Source organism: Monodon monoceros, unplaced genomic scaffold (assembly GCF_005190385.1).
Source record: "Monodon monoceros isolate NGI ecotype Baffin Bay Population unplaced genomic scaffold, NGI_Narwhal_1 Super_Scaffold_19, whole genome shotgun sequence".
NCBI lineage: Eukaryota > Metazoa > Chordata > Mammalia > Artiodactyla > Monodontidae > Monodon > Monodon monoceros.
The window spans coordinates 71,656,331-71,672,979 of NW_021703775.1; the positions used below are offsets into that span (position 1 = coordinate 71,656,331).

General features: G+C 34.4%; 1 pseudogene; it reads right to left on the bottom strand.

The window, feature by feature from the left end:
* Positions 1–8,157, bottom strand: part of LOC114900490 — a 30,867-nt pseudogene extending 22,710 nt beyond the window's left edge.
* Positions 8,158–16,649: the final 8,492 nt, after the last annotated feature.

Consider the following 16,649-nt stretch of genomic DNA (forward strand, 5'->3'; position numbering starts at 1 on the left):
ATTTTGACATGGAACATGCTTTTCTTCCTTTTTTTTCTCTCTTTTTCTTCTCCCTATTCCTCCTCCCTCTTTTGTTTTTTTTTTTTCTTTTTTTTTTTTTAAGGAACATAGGAATATGTGACTTCTTGTTTCCAGGAAGAAGTATGCTAATATAAGATATGCTAATAGGGGATTTTGATTTATTTTAACATTTTTTTGTTTAGATTGACTCGAAAATTGCATATGTTTATTTTCTTTGGCTTTATAGATAATTTTATTCTTAAAAATCTGATCATGGCAAGTGAATTGTATTCAAATTGGTCCATGTATTTATTGAAATTTACATCAGTCTTGATGTGGTCATTTGACCCCATTACAGAATCTCTAAAAAAGTGTTATGGACCAAGTGGCTTGAAATAATTTGGGATGGAACATTGGAAAACCCTAGCCTTAGGTACAGTATGGAACTAGAATGGAATTGGTAAATGCACTGTTGTAATATATCTTAGACTTCTGGGTAGCCAAATCTGTATTATGTCGTGGTATTCCCAGAAGATGATCGAGAAGAGCAGTTGTTATCTTTGGGGAAGTGGCCTCGTGACAGTAAGGCAGCAATGTTGATCTCCTTCATGGTAGAAGAATAATCACATTCTTCGTTGACCATAAGCTTAGTGGCTAAACCCAGTGAGTTAGGATATGGAAAGACATGGAATATTTGGGGAAAACACTTCCTCTCAAACTGATGTTTTTTTACATGGTGTTAAAGCCCCATTATTATAGCAATTCTTTCCCCTCCCTTTTACTATCCCCATATAGAGTTGAAGTAAGTTATACTGGTGAGTTTGAGAGAGGAACTGGATTCAGGTAGCCAGTCGCCTTACTGGTTAAGTGCTGACCAGAGAAGACACATCTATTTCATAGCTTTTGACTGTGTATAGAACAAAGAGAAAGCTGGCTCTTTTTCATGAATGCGAGAATGGTGGTGCAGTTCTTAGAAATAAGTTCAATTCAGGTAATTATCAATAGCAAGAAGTTATAGAGGGCTTCCCTGGTGGCGCAGTGGTTGAGAGTCCGCCTGCCGATGCAGGGGACACAGGTTCGTGCCCCGGTCCGGGAGGATCCCACATGCCGCTCAGCAGCTGGGCCCGTGAGCCATGGCCGCTGAGCCTGCGCGTCCAGAACCTGTGCTCCGCAACGGGAGGGGCCACAGCAGTGAGAGGCCCGCGTACCGCAAAAAAAAAAAAAAGTTATAGAAAGGTCAAGCTCTCTTGAAAAGAATCTTTGCTCATGTTGGAGCAGTACAATGAACTCTGCCTAATCAATGAAGCGATGATGTAGTGGGAAAGCAGTAGGGATTGTATGATATAGGAGCAACACTTTGCTAATAACCCCATAGCCTTCAAGCCAAGATTAAAGTCAGGAACTCATTCAAACAAACAAAGGTGACGTACCAATGCCAGGTCAGATATTCAAAAATCATTAAAATGATTCAATAAATGATGCCACACGCACACACACAAAATCTACCAAATGTACTAAGTATACATGTCCACAATGAAAGACTTAATGTTCTAGTCATTGAAAAAAAATATATGATGAAGATGGGAAAGTTTTTTCAGATGAAGAATGGTTTATCTTGGTTACAATACAATTAGTAATGTAGTGTTACCATTAACTGATGTTTGGATTTATTGTTTACAATGCACATGCAAGGTGTGATGATTCAGTAAAGTGGTTTTGATTTTTTAAAAAAAACGCCCGAAAACTGATACATTAAAAACAAAAAATGATGACAGAGGCAATATCCATTTCGGAGTGCTGAGTGTAATGGTGGACATGCTAAATATATAGCTGAGTAATTTCAAGCATTCTGTCTGAAAAGAAAGCCAGAGATCTTAGAAACATAGTCCATCCTCAAGGAGTCCCACTTATAGGAAACAGACCAAGAGAGAAGACCAGGGTCCCCTAACTTGCACATTCCTTGCAAGTAGGGAGGTGTAAGGCTGCCAACAGAAATTTCATTCCTGAAACTTATAGGACTCTGACCATAGTCAATGGGTAGCAATAACTTATTGAGATCATCACTATTTTTAGAGGAAAAGAATTTTACTATACTTACTAGTTGTCTTTTCACCTATTGAGGAGAAGTGCCATTTATAGAGAACTGTATGCTTACTGCAGGTACTGTCTGGATTAGTGCCAAGGCAAAATAAATTATATTTGCATGATTTTAAGTTGTTAAGTCATCAATAAAAGAGAATTAGCCATGTTTACAAAATTTAAAAAGCCATTAAGCAACCCAATGTAGTCCTATTGAAATTTGACTTTTGGTAGTATAAAATATATCTCTTTAATTGTTTAATTCAATAAAAAGCATACATATTTTACCGATGTTTTCATAATTAAAACATAATACACTAGTTTGTATTTAATAGATAAATAAATTACACCACAGCTTGTATTTAATAAATAAATAAGTAAACTTTCACATTGAAGTCAAAATGAGAAACTTGAAATAATGGATTCCATAGCTAACCAGTTCACCAGTTTTCTTAAGAAACTTACTCAGAAACTGACAACAAAATATTAACTTGGAAGTTTTATTTTTTTTATCCCTAAATGATCCTAAGTTCATAATTAATGAGCCTAAATAAATGAACAATTTTTTTTTCAGTATCGGTGAATGTGTGAAGCATTAAAACATGAACAATCAATCATTTAATTTATCATGTTTCTCACATTATGTTCCTAGATCACTGATATGAGGTCCTTTAACTCTATTTTTAAAAAATATGTATTGAATGATGCACAGGATAAATCTCAGTATTTATAGAGGAATATGCATCAATGTCATAACTTCCTCATCCATGCCCAATTGTTCTCCACTTTTAACAATACTCAATGTATTTTTCCTAATGAAATTCATTCCCAGGAGAGGTAAGAACTTTACTTTGTTCGGCAAACTTGATAGTTAGGCATGTTATCTTTCATATTCACATTTTGTTATTAACAGCGAATTCATCTTACACGTACAATTCACAGATTAATAAGTGAAAAGGCTTTCATTAATAATTAATGACATTTTCTTTATTTGCTGAAGATGGAAATTCAGTGAGCTGAGAACTTTTCTTAATGTTTTTAAACAATATCTAGCAAAATTCTCTGTAAGTTCCATTATACTCTACTCCTGTGATATTCTAGGGCTACATACGTCTTATAGTCAAAATATTTTGAATAGGTTAATCACATTTATCCAATATTTATTAAGTCTCCAGCAAAATAGTGTAGAATATAGAAATGGAAAATATGTGGGATTCTTTTTCCTCTTCAGGTATTTCTTCAAGTAGCATATTCTGATATACTGTGTTCCTTCCATTAATTTATATGTTCAACAGATAGTCACTTTGCTCTTACCGTGTGCTAGCACCATTCCAGGACCTGAAGATTGAATGGTGTTGAAAACGTTTTTGCCCTCTTTGCCCCTAAAATCCAGAAGACAGATAAGAAATAAGCAATTCACAGATAATTTACTTTGAAATAATATGAGAATAATTATGTCCTTTAAAGTGAAATACATCAGAAATTAAATTTCTTCGTATAGTTTTTGTGTTTGTATGTTCTGAATGCATATCTAAAGAATGAACGAAAGCCTGTTTTCTCAGTACTTTACTGTGAATGGAAATAATGTTTTAGCTTACCAAGAGGACCTCAGAGGAGGAAGAGTTTTGTAAGCTCCCTAAAAAACAATGACCACATACATCTGGTCCATCTAGTATTCTCAGAACACAATAAATGATTTTAGTATATAAAAGAAAAAAATACTGTTTTGTGATTTAAAAAGTCATATTGTTGCATATTTACATAAAAATCTGTGCAAATTAGTATTTTACTGCTTCCTGGCATTCTTATTACAATTCCCTTGCCCATTCACTCTCCCACTCTTCTGGAAGATAACAGCATATCATTTTCTCTCTCCTAAAAAATCCCTGTAGACCTCCCCTTTCTCTATGTAGAGCCAATGTCTTTCTTTCCTATTTTACTGAGAAAGTAAAAGTGATTAGAAAATATTTCAGGAGCTTCTGTTAATACATCTGGCCACCTATCTGCAGCCGTGCTCCAATGATCTTTCTTCTCTGGTGTTTTATAATAAATGAATTACTTCTACTCCTAACAGAAGTTTGTCAACTTGCACATGAGATTTCATGAATTTTGCCCATTCCAGGATATTGCTTCCGTATCTGCTCTTTTTTATGCCATTATAATTTATCTTTCTACTGTATCTCCCTCATCAGCATACACATATCCTATTCTCTCTACTCTACTTCCCTCTCTTGTTATTGCCTTTTCTTTCCTTTCCCTTACAGCAAAACTCTTCAAAAGTGTTGTCTATATTCTACCACTGGTTTCTCCCCTACTTTGAACCCATTTCATTCAGGATTTCATCTCCACCAGGCTTCCAAAAATTGTCTTTTCAAGGTCACCAATGGCCTCAGTTCTTGGCTCTCGCCTTGCCTTGCCTATCAACAGAATTTAACAGCTAATTACTGTCTCCTCCTAAAACTATTTTTTTCTGATTGATTTCCAGGTTATCACCATCTCCTGCTTGCCCTTCTTTCTCACTACCAGTCCTCCATACCCTTGGCTGGTTCTTCCTCACCTCCACAAACATTTAAACTTCAGTGGTCAGTCTTCTTACTGACTTTCTTCATTCCCTATATTCACTGCCTTGGTAATTACTTCCAGTTACATAATTTTGAATACTTTCCCTTTACTGATGAATCCAAGTATAGCTTCCTAGCTTGGTTCTTATCCCTGAACTCCAGATTTGTATCTGCAACTACCTATTTGACACTGCCATTTGGATTCATAACTGGTATTTCAAATTAACATGGCAGGAAACTGAATTACTGAACCATCCCCTCCTCCATGAAAAATAATAGCCCTTCTACAGTCTTTCCTACACTGATTGATGACAACCTCATTCATCCATTTGTTCAGACCAATCCTTGAAATGATGCTTCACTCTATCTTTTTCTTCCTCACCACGTACATTCCAACAGCAAATCTATCATCTCTCCTCAAAATATGTACATAATGTTACTACCTTCCACCACTTCAACTGCACACCCTGCCCAAGTTACCATCCTCTTTCACGTGATGATGCTAAACTCTTTGCTGACGTAGTAATGCTTCTGCACTTACACTTGCAATGTGTTCTAAGTTCTCTCTGCATTTGGCATTATCAGTCTTTTGTAGTAGATAGGCAGTGACATTTTATTTTTATTGAATTTGCATTTCCCTGCTTACTAATGAGTCATCACACATTTTCACATTAACCATTTGGATATGTTCTTTCATGGAGTTTCTGTTTAAACTGCGTTACCTACATTTCAATAATGTATTTTTTCTTATTGATTTGAAGACACTTTTTATATATTCTGGAAATAAAGCCTTTGTTGATTACATGAGTTGTAAGCGCCTTCTACTCTGTGGGTTTTCCTTTTAATTGTAGCTTTTGATGGAGGTAAATTTTTACTTTTGGTAGTCAAATTTTATCAAACTTTCCTTTATGGTTCATCGTATCAGTTTCTTTTATTCTATTTTCCTACCCCAAGGTCATGAATATATTCTTCTCCATGATTTTCTGAAAGTTGTGTCTTTCACATATAGGTATACAATCTCCCAGAATTTGATTTTGTGTGTACAGTAAGTCTCCTACACACGAACTTTCAAGCTGCGAACTTTCAAAGATGCAAACATGCATTCACACATCAATCACGTAAGTTAGTTCACGTGTCTGGTGTACACTGTCACATGCATACACCTCTACAAGTGGTTATGCTTTTGTGTACTTTACTGTACAGTACTGTATAGAGTACAGTAGTACCGTATCTTTATTTCTGGATGTCCAGAAGCAAGTGTAAAAGCAACAGTGATATAGCTGGTACTGCTAAGAAGCTCCAAGCACCAAGAAAGGACAAAGAGAGACAAGAGGAAGAAGTAACTGAAGAACCAAAGAGATTCACAATGCAGGAAATGGCAAGGGGATTTTCTTTATTTGAGGAGGCACTGTTAGTTTTTGAGGCACAGGACCCAAATGTAGAATTGTACACGAAGGTTGCAGCAGCCATTCAGAATGCAATCCAGTGCTACTGTGTCATCCATGACAAGAAAAAAAAAGCTACTACCCAGAAATCACTGGATCATTTTTTCAAGAGGGTAGATAGAATTGAATCCAGCAAGGAACCAGAACCTGCGCCATCAGTGTCAGGCATGAGTGAAATTGCAGCTTGCCCTCCGTCTCCTATTACTGACGATCCTTCAGCTCTACCATCTGCCACCTCCTCTCCCTCCTCCAGTCAGTAACTCTTCTTGCCTGTTCACTTGATGCCAGCCCCTGTATGCCAGCTGTTGTATTGTTCTACTGTACTTTTCAAGGTACTGGACTATAAGATTAAAAATGTTTTCTCTATTTTTTGGTATGTTTTTTATGTATTGTTTGTGTGAAAAGTATTATAAACCTATTATGGTACAGTATTTTATAGCCAATTGTGTTAGTTGGGTACCTAGGCTAACTTTGTTGGACTTATGAAAAAATTGGACTTAACGAATGCACTCTTGGAATGGAACTCATTCATATGTAGGGGACTTGCTGTACTGTGACAAAGAGGCCAAATAACTTTTGTTTTTCATATGGATATCCAATCTCCCTTTGGAAAAACAGTCTTTTTCCCACTGATCTACAGAATCACTTCTAAAACAAATTGAATACCCAAGTATGGTGATTTTCCCCTTGGGTTCTCTGTTCCATTCTACTGAAGGAGGATGAAAGGTCTTCTAAGGCACATAAAAGAAACCAGAAGTCATAAATTAAAATACTGATATTTTAATTTACGAATATTTACTGATATTTGGTATTATTAAAACAGATAATTTTTTCAAGTCTTGGCCTAATATAAATATCAAAATAAATGTCAACAGATAAAAACCACACGGATAGAAGTATAGTTGTCATATTTAAGATATAGAGCATCTCCGTGAGTTAATAGAAAAATGATGAACAACAAAATGGTAAAATAGGGAAAGGAAATAGTAATAGAGAGTTCACCAAAAAATCAGTTAAAATGGTGCAGAACATATAAATACCCTTATTTTTTTGTAATTAAGAAATAAAATTTAAAACAACAGTGAAATGTAGTTTTCATCCTATCAATTGCAAAGGTTATTTGTTAGAATATTCTGCTACTGAGGAAGAATGAAAACTGGCTCTTTCATATTCTATGGGTGGAAATAGAAGTATGTGATACCTTTTAAAAGGTGTATCAGTACTGGCCTGGGTATTCCACTTATGTATGTACTCATCAGCTAATTTTATCCTCACGAAACTCTGTGAAGCCAGTACTACTAAACCAAATAAAGGTTAAGTGAGTTGCCCAAGATCAAAGCTAGTAAAAAAAAAAAAAAAAAAAGAAGAAGAGCTCAAATTTGATTCCAGATAGTTTGACTCTACACTCCAGGCTCTTAACCACATTTGGTTGCCCTTCCCTGAATGTGTGAGGCTGTTCATTGCAGTAGTTTTATCAAAACAGTATTGGTATGATGTAAATACCACACAATATAGGAATTTTAGAAAATACCTTCATGCAATGGAATACCAAGCAGTCATTAAGAAAAAAGATGCTGTAAATCTATAAATGCTGCTTAAAGGATACATAAGAACCTGGTGACAGTGGCTAACATTGCAGTGTATCCTGGAAATGTGAAGGCTGATTTATTTTTCCTTATACGTCTTGCAAGTTTTTAAGTTTTTACTATAGGCATTTGATACCATTATATACACTTTCTTCAAGAAATAAGCAGCATAGTAACTCAAAACCTGTCTTAGTAATGAGAAAATGTCATACAAACAAGCGATCAACTCTGTGTGGTCCAGGTCCACCCTAAGGCCTGCACCAGACACACATGCTTTCGAAAGAAAACCTTTCATTCATCCTTTCCTGCCGTCAGTGTGGAAACCTCGGAACTGTGCCCAGAGCAGATCTGTTATCAGAAGCAGGCTGTGGTTTAGCCCTTCACTTACCTATTAAGAGAAAAATTTGAATGTAATCGCATCCATGACGTTTGGGAGGCGGTTTGCGGAGGTGGACGGAAGCTGTGCGGCTGCCTGCCGGGCTCCATCCTGCTTTCCAAGAACCCTAATCGTTCGTTCCTCAGAAGAAATGTCAAGCAGCTCATGCTGTCAACAGAGCAGATGCTCCGCCGACGTCTTTGGGGAAGTGTCAAGTGACTGGAAAATGGATGCCAAAGCTGACAGAAGATCCTTACCCTCTCACTAAATTTCGTGTTCCCTATGACCTGGTATTTGGTCATGTACCCCAGGCCTCCGTGTTAGCAGCAGCCCCTGCAGGGGGAGACTCGACCACGTGCTCACTGGGACGCCAGAGGACTGAGCTTCCTCTCTGCCTCCTTCACGAGATGCTCGCCGAATTACGAAGACAACTGTGTTTATTTAATTCGCTTTACTCTGTGAAAGTTTCTCTTCTTATCTGACAGTTTTTACTTGGGAGGCATCCTCTTTTTTTCAGTATGTGCCTTAAAAATATTGTTTTTGTATCTGTTGTCTTTTTTTACAGTTTCTCCTGGTATATACATTTTTTTCATAGAAAGCTTTTATTAAGACACAAAGTAAACAATAAAAATTTGAAACTTGTATATTTTCCTTGTGCTTACCTTTGCACTACTTTATTTGAAATTAACAAACACCCACACAGCTTTTCGACTCCATTTTATAAAGGAGGAAAGTGAAACCCGCGAGTTCAAATAACGTGTCCAAAGTAGCACAACTAATTGGAGATGTATGTGGGTTGAGAGCTCTAGTTGGCCATGTTTTCTCATATATACTAAGATCACTACTAGGTCCTCTTTGATTGATGTCTTCACCCTCATTAAAAGTGTAGCTTAAGTTTAAAAATTCTAAAACTAAAGTCATTAATGTATCAGTAGCTGACTGCAGAAAAGCTGGAGGATATTGGACACAGAAGGATAATGGAGAGGAAGAAGAAAGGGGGAAGAGGAAAAGGTAAAGAGAAAAAATATTTGGCATTTGTTTGCTAAATATTCTTATATTTGGGGGTTATGAATTATATTTTTATGTTCATTCCCACATAGAAGTGTGCATAATTGTGTGAGTTCTCTCTCACTCTGTTCTGGCCTCAAGCATATACAATTTTGACAAACACTTCTATAGGGAAAAAATACAAAATTAGTAAACATTTATTCATAATGAGAAAAGAAATTACAATAAATACCATAATCATAATAAGATCCAGGAAAACAATATAATGTTTTATTTATAAAATTTTTAACATAATTCTTTATTTTTCCTACTATTTTATTTTGGCTGCATTTTCTTTAATGTTCCTTTATTTGAAAATGATTTTGTAATTATAACTTCTGACATGAGAATACAAAGTCAATTCAATCCTTCCTCTAGTGATATAAATTAATTTCCTTTAATAATTGATAGTTTAGGAAAGATTACTTAGTTTCATAATGTTTTATTGGATATGTTATTTACATTCTGAGGCAGTCAAATTTGGGGAAACTGTAAATTTTCTTTATAGCTGAGATGTAAGATTCAGAATAGTATTGAATATATATAAAAAATAACAAAAATATGGAAAATAAAATAATGAAACATAATTAGTTTTATTTGTTTAATAAAATGTTAACAATAAATAAAAATACATATATTTTTATAAATGTATATGTGTATGTACATATATATTTTTTTCTTAAGTATAGATGGTTACTTTTGAACACAAATCTCTGAGAACTGTATTCTGCTCTTATCATTTTACGTCTGATGATTTGAAGAATTTAAACAGAATAGTTTCTAGCACAATTCAAGCAATATTATCTTTCCTGTATTACCCTGATATATATCTAATCCCAGAAACCACAGAATACATTCACTATTTTCACACAACCTTTAGCCGTGTACTTTAGTTCAGTGTCAAGAGTCACCCCAGTAGTTATTTCCTGGTGATCATTTCTAAATCAGACCTGCTAATAATAAATTGATTAAATATGAAATGAATCACACAATCATGTCCAAATCAATAAATTGTCCTTTTAATGAATAAGGTCAAATAAAAAATACTTTGTAATAGCTATTTTATGGTTTGTTTAATATTTGCCAGTGTGAGTTCAGCATATTTTTCTAATGTATTTTCTAAATCGTTATTGTTGATCACTATATTTTGGAATATTCTTTGACATAATGAGGTAACAAATATGGAATCTCAATAAAGAAACTGAAGCTCCCAAATAGGACCAAATTGAAAATTTACAACTAAAAAATATAAACCCTTCAGTGAAAAAAAATTGATTGGATAGGTTTAACAGCAGGTTGAACACTAGGAAAAAAATCAGTTTATTTGGAGAAGGAAATAGAAACTATCAAAGCTAAATCACAAAAAAAAATAAAGCTAATAAAAATAAATTGTGCCTCAGTGACCTATGGGACAATACAAAGATGTTTAACACACATGCAAAAGAGTAGAAAAAAAAAATGGAAAAAGATTTGGACAGAAAACATATTTGATGAAATAATGATTGAACATTTTCCAGATTAGATGAGCGATAAATACAAAGACCTAAGTGACTCAAAGAACCTTAAGAGGATAAACATAAAAAACAAAAGAGCACATATACCAAGAGAGATCCAAATCCAACTGTTGAAAACCAATGAAAAAGAAATACTCTTAATAGTGACCAGAGAAATAAGACATTTCTTGTCAGAAATAATTCAAGGTGGAAAAAAGAATAGAATTTATACTAACGTAAGTATCTTGAGTAGAATGAGAAGTCATTAGAAGGCTCTGAGCAAAGTGATGTAAACTACACTTGATCCTTGAACAACCCAGGTTTGAAATGCACCAATCCACTAATATGTGGATATTTTTTTCCTTCCAGTTTTATTGAGATATGATTGACATACAGCGCCATATAAGTTTAAGGTGTACAGCATAATTATTTGATTTACATACATCACAAAATGATTGCCACAATAAGTTTACGAATATCCATCATCTCATATTGATACAAAATAAAAAAAATTTAAATATTTTCTCCTTGGGATGATAACTCTTAGGACTTACTCTCTTAAAAACTTTCATATATGACATAGCACTATTAATTATATTTATCATATTATACATGCATCCCTAGTATTTATTTATCGTATAAATAAAACTTTGTTAACTTTTGACCACCTTCATCCAATTCCCCTTACTGCTGCCCCCTCCTCTCATAACTACAAATATGATCTTTTTTTCAGAGATCAGATTTGTTGTTTGTTTGGTTGCTTGCTTGGTTGAGTATTTTGAAGTATTATTGATCTGCAACACTATGTTAGTTCCTGGTGTACAATGTAGTGATTTTATATTTCTATACAAAATGAACATCATGATAAGTCTAGTTCCCATCAGCCTACACACAGATATTACATTAACTGTATTCCTATATTCTAGTTCATTTATTTTGTAACTGGAAGTTTGTACCTCTTAATTTCCCTTATCTATTTCACTCATCCCACCACTCCCCTCCCCTCTTATCAACTACCTGTTTGTTTTCTGTACTTATGACTCTCTTTCTGTTTGTTTGTCATTTTGTTTTGTTTTTAGATTCCTGACTTATTTTACTTAGCATAATACTTTCTAGGTCCATCCATGTTATCACAATGGCAAGATTTCATTCTTTTTTTGTGGCTGAGTAGTATGCTTTTGTATATATATATATATACAACACATCTTCTTTATCCATCTATCTATTGATGGTAACTTCAGTTGCTCCCTTGGTGAATAATGCTGCAATGAAAAAAAGGCTACATATACCTTTTTTGAATTACTGTTTTTGTTATCTTTGGAAGAATACCCAGAAGTGGAATTGCTGGATTGTGCCATAATTTTATTTTTATTTTTTTGAGGAATCTCCATACTGTTTTCATAGTGGCTGCACCAATTAACATTTCTACCAACAGGGTACAAGTAATCCCTTTTCTACACATCCTCACCAATATTTGTTATTTGTTGTCTTTTGGATAATAGCCATTCTGACATATGTGATATGACATCTCATTGTGGACTTGATTTTCATTTCTCTGATGATTAGTGATGTTGAGCATCTTTTCATGTGTCTATTGGCCATCTGTATGTCTTCTTTGGAAAAATATCTACTCAGGTCCTGTGCCCATTTTTTTAAATCAGATTATAATGTTTTAAGTTAAGTTGTATGAGTGCTTTGTATATTTTAGATATTAACCCCTTATCAGATATATTGTTTGTAAATATCTTCCCCATTCAGTAGGTGGCCTTTTTGTTTCATTGCTAGTTTCCGTCACTGTGCAAAAGATTTTTAGTTTGATGTAGTTCCATTTGTTTATTTTTATTTTGTTTCCTTTGCCTGAGGAGACATATCCAAAAATTATTTCAAAGACCAATGTCAAAGATAGTACTACCTATGTTTTCTTCAAGGAGTTATCATTTCAGGCCTTATATCTAAGTCTTTAACCCACTTTGAGTTTATATTTCTATATGGTGTAACAAAGTAGTCCTGGTTGATTATTTCACATGTATTTGCCCAGTTTTTTCCAACACCATTTATTGAAAAGGCTGTCTTTTCCCCATTGTGTATTTTTGCCTTCTTTGTCATTGACCATATAAGTGTGGGTTCACTTCTGGACTCTCTATTATTTTCCATTGATATATTTGTCTGTTTTTGTCGCAGTATCATACTGCTTTAATTACTGTAGCTTTGTATTATAGGTTGAAATCAGGGAGTGTGATAACTGCAGCTTTGTTCTTTTTTCTCAAGATTGTTTTGTTTTTTTGTTTCTTTCTTCTTTTGCTCTCTTCCCTTGTGATTTGATGATTATCTTTAGTGCTGTGTTTAGATTCCTTGCTCTTTTTTTTGGGTGTATATATATTATAGATTTTTTTGGTTTGAGCCTACCATGAGGTAATATAATTTCCTTTTTTCTGTATACTAGAGTTTATCAGACACATGATTAGCAAATACCTTCTTTCATTCTTTTGGTTAAGCTTCTATTTTCTTGATAGTGTTCTTTGAAATACAAAGTTTTTTAATTTTAGTGAAATCTAATCTATCTGTCTTCTTTGATTTCTGTACTTTAGATGTCATAACTGAGAAACCACTGCCAAATCGAAGGTCACAAAATTTTTCACCTGTTTTCTTCTAAAAATTTTATTGTTTTAGTACTTACATTTTTTTCTTCAAGCCATTTTGTTAGCTTTTGTATACTTTGTGAAACAGGATTCCAGCTTTATTCTTTTGCAAGTAAATATCCTGCTATGCTAGCACCAGTTGCTAAAAAGATTAATTTTTTTCCCAATTGAATAGCATTGTTATTTTTGCCAAAATTCAATTGACCACAAATGTATGGGTTTATTTATGAACTCTTAACTCTATTAACTTTATCTATAAATCTATTTTTAAGCCACTATCACACGGTCTTGATTACTATAGATCTGTACTAAGTTTTAAAATCATGTACTGTGAATCTTCCAACTTTATTCCCCTTTTACAAGATGAAATTTTCTGGGTCCCTTGAATTTCCATAAAATTTTAGAATCAGCCTGTCAATTTCTGGAAAAATAAAGTTCACCTGAGATTTTGATAAGAATTGCATGGGATCTGTGGTTTGACACAAGAAGTATTGGCATTCTAAAAATCTTTTCTTCTAATCAATAAACACAGATACATTTTCATTTACTTAGGTTTTTTATTTTTTTCAACATGCTTTGTAGTTTTTACTGCATCTCTCTTACTCTTCTTTTAGTTATTACATTTATTTCTAGGTATGCCAAGTTTTTGTATGTTATTACAAATGGACTTGTTTTCTTAATTTTATTTTATTTTATTTTTTTGTAATAATTTTTTAACATCTTTATTGGAGTATAATTGCTTTACAATGGTGTGTTAGTTTCTGCTTTATAACAAAGTGAATCAGCTATACATATACATATATCCCCATAGCTCCTCCGTGTTGAATCTCCCTCCCAACCTCCTTATCCCACCCCTCTAGGTGGTCACAAAGCAAGAAGACGATCTCCCTGTGCTATGAAGCTGCTTCCCACTAGCTAGCTATTTTACATTTGGTAGTATATATAAGTCCATGGCACACTTTCACTTCGTCCCAGCTTACCCTTCCCCCCCAGGTGTCCTTAAGTCTATCATCTACTTCTGGGTCTTTATTCCTGTCCTGCCCCTAGGTTCTTCATAACCTTTTTTTTTTTTTTTTTTTTTTAGATTCCATATATATGTGTTAGCATATGGTATTTGTTTTTCTCTTTTTGACTTACTTCACTCTGCATGACAGACTCTAAGTCCATCTGCCTCACTACAAATAACTCAATTTTGTTTCTTTTTATGGCTGAGTAATATTCCATTGTATATATGGGCCATATCTTATTTATCCATTCACCTGTCGATGGACACTTAGGTTGCTTCCATGTCCTGGCTATTGTAAATAGAGCAGCAATGAACATTGTGGTACATGGCTCTTTTTGAATTATGGTTTTCTCAGGGTATATGCCCAGTAGTGGGATTGCTGGGTCATATGGTACTTCTATTTTTAGTTTTTTAAGGAACCTCCATACTGTTCTCCATAGTGGCTGTATCAATTTACATTCCCACCAACAATGCAAGAGGGTTCCCTGTGCTCCACACCCTCTCCAGCATTTACTGTTTGTAGATTTTTTGATGATGGCCATTCTGACTGGTGTGAGGTGATACCTCATTGTAGTTTTGATTTGCAATTCTCTAATAATTAGTGATGATGAACATCCTTTCGTGTGTTTGTTGGCAATCTGTATATCTTCTTTGGAGAAATGTCTGTTTAGATCTTTTGCCCATTTTTGGATTGGATTGCTTGTTTTTTTGATATTGAGCTGCATGAGCTGCTTGTATATTTTGGAGATTAAGCCTTTGTCCATTGCTTCATTTGAAAATATTTTCTCCCATTCTCAGGGTTGTCTTTTCGTCTTGTTTATGGTTTCTTTTGCTGTGTAAAACCTTTTAAGTTTCATTAGGTTCCATTTATTTGTTTATTTTTGTTTTTATTTCCATTTCTCTAGGAAGTGGGTCAAAAAGGATCTTGCTGTGATTTGTGTCAAACAGTGTTCTTATGTTTTCCTCTAAGAGTTTTATAGTGTCAGGCCTTACATTTAGGTCTTTCATCCATTTTGGGTTTATTTTTTGTATTGTGTTAGGGAGTGTACTACTTTCATTCTTTTACACGTAGCTGTCCAGTTTTCCCAGCACCACTTATTGAAGAGACTGTCTTTTCTCCAGTGTATATTCTTGCCTGCTTTATCAAAGATAAGGTGACCGTATGTGCGTGGGTTTAACCCTGGGCTTTCTATCCAGTTCCATTGATCTATATTTCTGGTTTTGTGCCAGTACCATACTGTCTTGATTACTGTAGCTTTCTAGTATAGTCTAAAGTCCAGGAGCCTGGTTCCTCTACCTCCATTTTTCTTTCCCTAGATTGCTTTGGCTATTCGGGGTCTTTTGTGTTTCCATACAAATTGTGAAATTTTTTGTTCTACATCTGTGAAGAATGCCATTGGTAGTTTGATAGAGATTGCATTGAATCTGTAGATTGCTTTGGGTAGTAGAGTCATTTTCACAATGTTGATTCTTCCAATCCAAGAACATGGTATATCTCTCCCTCTGTTTGTATCATCTTTAATTTCTTTCATCAGTGTTTTATAGTTTTCTGCATACAGGTCTTTTGTCTCCTTAGGTACGTTTATTCCTAGGTATTTTATTCTTTTTGTTGTAATGGTAAATGGAATTGTTTCCTTAATTTCTCTTTCAGATTTTTCATCATTAGTGTATAGGAATGCAAGAGATTTATGTAGATTAATTTTGTATCCTGCAACTTTACCAGATTCTTTGATTAGCTCTAGTAGTTTTCTGGTAGCATCTTTAAGATCCTCTATATATAGTATCATGTCATCTGCCAACAGTGACAGTTTTACTTCTTCTTTTCTGATTTGTATTCCTTTTACTTATTTTTCTTCACTGATTGCTGTGGCTAAAACTTCCAAAACTATGTTGAATAATTCTGGTGAGAGTGGGCAACCTTGTCTTGTTCCTGATCTTAGTGGAAATGGGTTCAGTTTTTCACCATTGCAAACGAAGTTGGCTGTGGGATTGTCATATATGGCCTTTATTATGTTGAGCTAAGTGCCCTCTATGCCTACTTTCTGGAGAATTTTTATCATAAATGGGTATTGAATTTTGTCAAAAGCTTTTTGTGCATCTATTGAGATTATCATATGGTTTTTATCCTTCAGTATGTTAATCTGCTGTATCATATTGTTTGATTTACGTATATTGAAGAATCCTTACATTCTGGGATAAACCCCACTTGATCATGGTGTATGATCCTTTTAATGTGTTGTTGGATTCTGTTTGCTAGTATTTTGTTGAGGACTTTTGCATCTATGTTCATCAGTGATATTGGTCTGTAGTTTTCTTTCTTTGTGACATCTTTGTCTGGTTTTGGTATCAAGGTGATGGCGGCCTTGTAGAATGAGTTTGGGAGTGTTCCTCCCTCTGCTATGTTTTGGAAGATTTTG